Raw genomic sequence first — 7,479 nt, 5'->3', positions numbered from 1 at the left:
ACAACTTACTTAAACAATTGCCTAAGCTATAGACGTCTATTTTAATATCTACCTATCTTATCTACTGTTGCTATTACTAATAGTCTCTAGGCTCAGTAAAATTGGGGTATTTTTATAATTTTGTTATTCATAATAAAAACCAAGAATTTTCCATCCCTGACCCCAACCCCGACTTGTTTTTCGCGGGGTTAGACCCACCCCGACCCCGTACGAACACTATTATAGGCTCATATCATGTTTAACTTTAAAAGTAAATTTTCTAGTAGTTAATAAAAACCTCAATAAAAGAAAAGTAACACAATTAAAAGATGATAGAATGTATAATAATTATAACATATTAAATGTAACTAAATATGTTATCTCGTCATTTGCTGAATCTAATGATGTATCTTTCTAGACAAAAATTAAATTTTATCTTATACTACTAACCAAGACTACCTCAAAATATAAGACTGATAATGACAATCATTTCTGAGATCAGTTTAATATAAATATTGATACAAATAAAGAGCTATTCATTTCATCTCCATAACATATAAGAAAGACTAAATCCAAGCCAGGGTTATCATAAAGGTTTGCTTCGTGATATACATGTACATATAAATACGTCAACAGTAGTAACGATGAAGACATTTGGTTAAGTTGAACAGTAGAAAACGGAAAATATAAATACAGATTATGTTTTAACAATGATTGACTACTCTCGTCCTCCAGGAACAAGAACGAAAATTCCACTAAATGACTTATGTCCTCTACCTTCCAGAAACATTAAAGTTTTTTCAATTTATCATGTTAAATCTTAAGAGATGTAAAAAAATATTTTTAACTACTAAAACATATACTTAAAAGCTGTATTTTTGAAGTAGCTAAGACGTTGGTATTTGCAAAACTTTCGATTCCTTCATGTTTCAGAAATGATAGGATTGGTGAAGGTAGTGGTTTTTCTCTTGTCGACATAGAAATTAATCAATAAAATAAAAACTGCAATTTTTAAATGTTGTTTACCTAAAGAGAGAATTATGAAAAGATGTAAAGATAATTCGTGGATTAACAGCTCGGTAAAATCAAATAAACGAAAACCGATCAAAACAAAAAGTGCTCTTGTAAATTTCGTCATAAGCTGCTTAAAGATTCACGAAATATTGGGAAAAGTTATTAGATGTAAGTTAAGCATCAAGACCTTACTGGTTTTTGTTTGGCTAAACTTGAACTTTATTCATCAGGTGTGTTTATGCACTTATATTTCTTACATGTGTGGCTTCAATGATCAATTGATGTATCAAATTTTCGAATCAATGCGCGTAATTAACGTTGTCTACTTAGTTGATGCTACGCTACTGAATGGTGGAATAGTATCCGTTTGTTTAGATATACTGAAAAATCGTTCGTTTAGTGTAAAAAAAATTATAATATATCCCATAATGCTAATAATCTTAAGTATAGTGAGAGTAATATACTCATTGTATCGAGCCACATCTTATTCTAAAAGTGATGTAAAAGAATGGGTAGGAAATGTATTGTACGATATAAATTATTTTCGGACGAACGACAAACTTGGCTACGCTATATTGATTTTGGAATCGTTTTCTTACTACTATACAGGGTGTTAACTAAAAACTGGACCAGGACGAATATCTCAAAATGTGTTTTAGCTACGATTTAGAAATTTTAGGTTGTTATAGAGTGCTCAGGCGGTCCACCAACTATGAAAATGTCAATGACCTTGAACAATGTCTTCAAGGTCATTCGAAAATTAACTTGAAAACCATAAGTTCTACGAAGTAGGTTCCAATTAGAAAGTTGTTCCCCGTCTCATTTTATGGCTAACTAGCTTTGACTCGATCTAATTTGCGAAATAGGAAGTCGATAAATGTAAGGCCAAAAACAAGAAGGCCGTTAAGTTGATAACGTGTTAAAGGCGATGTTCAACTGATAACTTTAAAAGTACTCTTGTTAGGGATGCAACGGTTCCACTTTTTTGGACTATCTCGGTTCCGGATCCGGTTCCGGTTCCTAAATTTTTGTTAATCGGTTCCGGTTCAGGTTCAGGTTCCGGTTCCGGTTCTTAAAATTTTATATTATCGGTCCCGGTTTCGGTTCCGGTTCCTAGAATTTACTCGGTTCTTCTCGGTTCCGGTTCCGGTTATCGGTTGCATCCCTAACTCTTGTTAGAGTACTGGAATTTGTTAGACAGCCTTATCATGGGTGAGGGTCTTAAGTTTGTAAATTTCAGCTCCCAAAACTCGTCTTCCACACGTTATCAACTTAACGACCGTCTTGTTTTTGGCCTTACATTTATTGACTTCCTATTTCGCAAATTAGATCGAGTCAAAGCTAGTTAGCCATAAAATGAGACGGGGAACACTTTTCTAATTGGAACTAACTTCGTAACTCTTACGATTCTCAAGTTAATTTTCGAACGACCTTGAAGACATGGTTCAAGGTCATTGATATTGTCATAGTTGGTTGACCCCCTGAGCGCTCTATAACAACCTAAAATTTCAAAATCGTAGCTAAAACACATTTTGAGATATTCGCCCTGGTCCATTTTTTAGTTAACACCCTGTATAACGAACATCGTAGGTTCCATTTATAAAATTTTTGGTTTATGACTGCGCCCAATGCCTTCGACTGAAGTGTTGAAGCTGAACGAGGCTGTGTCTGACGTTCGCCGCGATGTTCGTGATATTTCCGTAAGACATGAAATTGTTTTCGATGTTAGAAAAATTAGATGTCCACTTGAAATGGATTCTCATATTGTGGTTTATCGAATGGTCCGGTAACCTTTATTTCGCTGTGCTTAGTTTTAACGATATCGATATACTCGGTTACACCGAAGCGGTGTTCAATTTCACCTCTGTAATCACGTTAATATGTTTACTTTTCACTTTAGCATTCATGTCCAATTCTTATTCGATGTTGTCAAGATCGTGTTACGTGAGGGCGGGAAAACAAAGCAAGTGCTTACGGAAAGGCCTGCTAACGGCGGAGCGTCTCTTGCATTTCACCCTGATGGACAGCGCGGTAATTGATCCCGGCAGTAGCGTAGCCAGGATTTTGTTTCGGGGGGGGGGGGGCACACCATTGAAAAAAAAAGTAAAAAAATAAAAATATTTGTACGTACGACCATACGTTTCGGGGGGGGACATGTGCCCCCTGTGCCCGTCCTGGCTACGCCACTGGATCCCGGTTTCGTCGGCGGGTTGCTCCTCACTATCTTCTCCTACGCTACTTTCGTTCTGTCCCTGGTTGATACAGATAAAAAAAAGATTGGACAACTGATTATAATTTTAATGATACTGAAGACAATTTGAGTAGAGTGTTTGACGAAACGTTGTTTCAGTAGAGAACATTTTAAAACAAGCATTGGCTTTTGCGTCTTTAATATAATGACTGCAATTTCTTTAATCTATATATTCTAAAATGGCAAAATTGAACTACAGCGGCCTCATGTAATTTGGCTTTTTTTGGCGGAGAATGTAGCACTTGACACGTAGATTACGAAACTATTTTTTTGGGCTGCAAATGATAATTTTTTTAATTAACTTAGTTTTAAAAAAATAGTAATTTTAGGGAATTACCGTTTTTTGTTTTTATTTGTCGGATAATGTAGCGCTTGACGCGTAGATTACGAAGTAATTTTTGGGCCGCAAATGATTATCTTTTTAATTAATTAGTAACGTTTTTCTAAAAAATAGTTCCATCGTGTATCCATCGACACAACTTTTCTGACGCACCCCAGCCCCATTCCGAGCATTGACGGTGGGCCTTCTGTAATCGTACCTAGTGGCATCGTAATTAAATGAAAATGATAAATTTTTAAAATTTAAAAAATTAAATTAAAAAATTAAATAATCATTTGCGGCCAAAATAAAAATACCCTCGGCATCTACGTGACAAGGTCTATCAGGCACAACCAAAATTAATATAAAATTCAATGAGGCCGCTAAAATTATTAAGTATTATTCTTTATTAACATTTCGTACGAGCATAAGCTAATTAAAACAAACCATTGTACCTTGTATTTTTGTTAACATAAATAAATTTGAATACTACATACAATCATACATGTATAAAATAGATAATTTCACATAAAATATTTTTTAATTATAAGTGTTCACTGTTTCATCGTTTGTGTGATATCTTTGTGAAAGAGCTTTTCTATGTTTATCTTTTTGTTTATTTAAATTGGATCCTAATTTCATTTAGTTTTTAAGCTTTTACATAAATAAATTTCGATTTATTAATCTTAAATTTACAATCGGTATTTTTATAAATTATATTTAAAGGATATTTGGAATTGCGAGGGTGGGGCTACAAAACGTGTTTCAGGAAGCCGGAAGGTATGTCACGTGACGGAAGTGGAGAAGTAACCTGAAAATTAATCGACTCTGTGGACCTTTAAAATAACGGTTCTCTATTCTGCTCTTGCTGGCTCATTGCTTCGTCACCAGACATAACTCGTAATATATTTGTTTTCGGTCAAAATCTTAAACTTACCAGTTATTTCTATGTTTCAAGTTTATGGAACCTAAAAATCTAATCAAAAGTCCTTCAGGTTCAGTTTCAACCACCGGTTTGGATGGTCCCGAACTCAGCTAGTTCAAACACGTTCTATTTTCAACACTTGTCTCCTTTAACCTTTTGCTTCTGCCGATCAATATACGATTGAACGAATTTTTACTATACGGAAGTGCTTTGAAAATAGTATTATCAACCAAAACTCTGTATTTATGTCATCTAAGAATAGTTATGAACTTCATCATAGGAAACAAGTCAAAAACCCCACTTCTTCTGTTATATGTCGGAGCTAGCATGTGCTCTTCAGAGGCAAACCGAGGGTATATGGCACCCAGTTCAAAATTTTCATATGGCGCCCCCCCCCCCCTATATACTAAAAAAATTAAAATAGCTTTAACATTTTAAAGATAGGAGTGTTTTTGGTGGCCCCTACATAAAAGACAGCTTGGCACCTGCATCAAAATGTACCCCCTGAACCCGGGTCAGTACGCCTTTGCTGATCTTTGGCCCACAGACTTCCACTTTCCTCATACCCTCTACTAACAAGGAGACGACCCGAGGTGATAATCACTGATTTTGTTCAAACTCGGGTATAGTTTACACCTCCATGTACCTTAAAAAACCTGCAAGGGAAAAATTGTGACGGGCTTTCGTTTTGCCATGGCAACCGATAACGTTTTTGACAACATGATTTGGGATTTTTCCATTGAAAATAACATGGGAATCTGAAGGATTTTAAGGGTCCCCCTATTGACCAAATTGCATTTAAACTTGATTAAATTTAATTTTTAAAATCAATTTCGATTTTTTTTAACGTTTTTTGAAATTTTCAAAACATATTAAGAACAAAACAATCTTGAAATTACTTCAGAATTAGAGAAAACGTCATAAATTGTGCGATAATCTTCTTTTTTTATAATTCTTCCAGCAATACCTAGACATATATTGCCACCCTTTTCCCCATAGTCGAACCACCGCAGTAAGGCACCCTCCCCCTTTTACCCATGCGAGAATTTCCGTGCCACCCTTTTCCCCATAGTTGAACCACCGCAGTAAGGCACCCTCTCCCTTTTACCCATGCGAGAATTTCCGTGCCACCCTTTTCCCCATAGTTGAACCACCGCAGTAAGGCACCCTCCCCCTTTTACCCATGCGATAATTTCCGTGCCACCCTTTTCCCCATAGTTAAACCACCGCAGTAAGGCGCCCTCCCCCTTTTACCCATGCGATAATTTCCGTGCCACCCTTTTCCCCATAGTTGAACCACCGCAGTAAGGCACCCTCCCCCTTTTACCCATGCGAGAATTTCCGGGCCACCCTTTTCCCCACAGTTAAACCACCGCAGTAAGTCACCCTCCCCCTTTTACCCATGCGATAATTTCCGTGCCACCCACCTTCCCCTTTTTTCCATGTGATAATTACCGTGGTACCCACCTCCCCCTTTTCCCCATGTGATAATTACCGTGGTTCCCTTTTCCCCTTAGTCCAACCACCGCAGTAAGGCCCACTCCCTTTTTCCCAAGCGATAATTTCCATGGTACCCTTAACCCCATAGTCGACATCCCCCCGTAAGGCGCCCTCCCCCTTTTCCCATGCGATACTATCCGTGGTGCCCACCTCCCCCTTTTTCCCATGTGATAATTACCGTGGTACTCTTTTCCCCATAGTAGAACCACCCCAGAAAGGCCCTTCCTCCCCCTTTTCCCATGTGATAATAACCAAGGTACCCCCCCTTTGCCCATGTGATAATTACCGTGGTACTTTCTCCCCCTTCTCTCCATGGAAGAATTTCCGTTGTACTCCCATCCCCCTTTCCGATGCGAGAATTTCCGTGGTACACTTTTCCCCGCAAAAATAACTCAAACTAGCAGTCGTACCAAACCCCCCTGTATCCAATGGCTGATGCATAAAGGCCACGGGACTGACGTACGCCTCTCCCCGTTTCCGAAACTCACAGGTCTTCTAAAACGATACCATACGATTTCCCCCCCCCCTTCCGAAATTCGTGGCGGAAAGATAGAAAATTTCGGGTGTATGGCGGATTGCGACAAACACGGCCCAACTCTCAGGGTCGCTTTTTCCTCGCCGCCCAGCCTTTGGCATATTTCATGTGTTCTACTGTACTATACTTATAAATTATACTATTATAGTAATATTGTAGTATAGTCCAAACAACTGAACTCAAAAAACTTTCCGATGCCGGAAAGCTGTTGGAATTTATTTAACTGTCTATTTCCTTATACTTATTGATTGCCATCACTCTTGATTCACTATTCGTAAATTCCGCCACCCAGGGTAGAATTAGGCTTGCAGTTGGGTATTGTCAGGTTTCAAGTAAACAGAACCGCAATGGGACTAACCCAAACCTGACCCAATAATAAAAGTATCGACCTGACCGATCCGAAACCCAACAAACATTAAGGGTAAAAAAGGGAACAAAATTTTAACAACCATGTGGTTGGAAAATAATTAAGCAAGAGTTGAAGAGACTTTTGCATGGTTTATTTGCTGTTAGCTAGCCAGTGATCATTGTCTAAACGGGCAGGAATCCATACCACAGACTTGGAATGCAAATCCCGTCATATCCCCTATGGCAGTGGTTCTCAAGTTCTCAACCTTTCAACTGTCATGATGGATTGCAACTTGAATCTTGATTACAAAATTGTCATAGGGGATTGGCTGGCTAATTTTGGTTAAGCTTAACTCATTTGAAACACTCCCATACTAAGAATTAAAAGTTTTGTAATACTATAACATAGTTTACAAATTTTATGTATACTAAAAATACACTTGAAATTTTTAAACTAGGATATTTCTTTTTAATTGTTCTTTCTTTCTTCTTTAATTTTAAGCATGAGTGTGCAAATAAACTGAACTGAGCCAAAAAATAGCCTAGCATCTAGAGTCAGAAATGAAGTGTGGGGATTTTAAAACTTGCAATCCAGCAAGGCAGCTGAA

Source organism: Leiobunum rupestre, chromosome 2 (genome assembly GCF_980474605.1).
Source record: "Leiobunum rupestre chromosome 2, qqLeiRupe1.1.hap1, whole genome shotgun sequence".
In the NCBI taxonomy this organism is placed as follows: Eukaryota; Metazoa; Arthropoda; class Arachnida; order Opiliones; family Sclerosomatidae; genus Leiobunum; species Leiobunum rupestre.
This window is presented reverse-complemented; position numbering follows the sequence as displayed.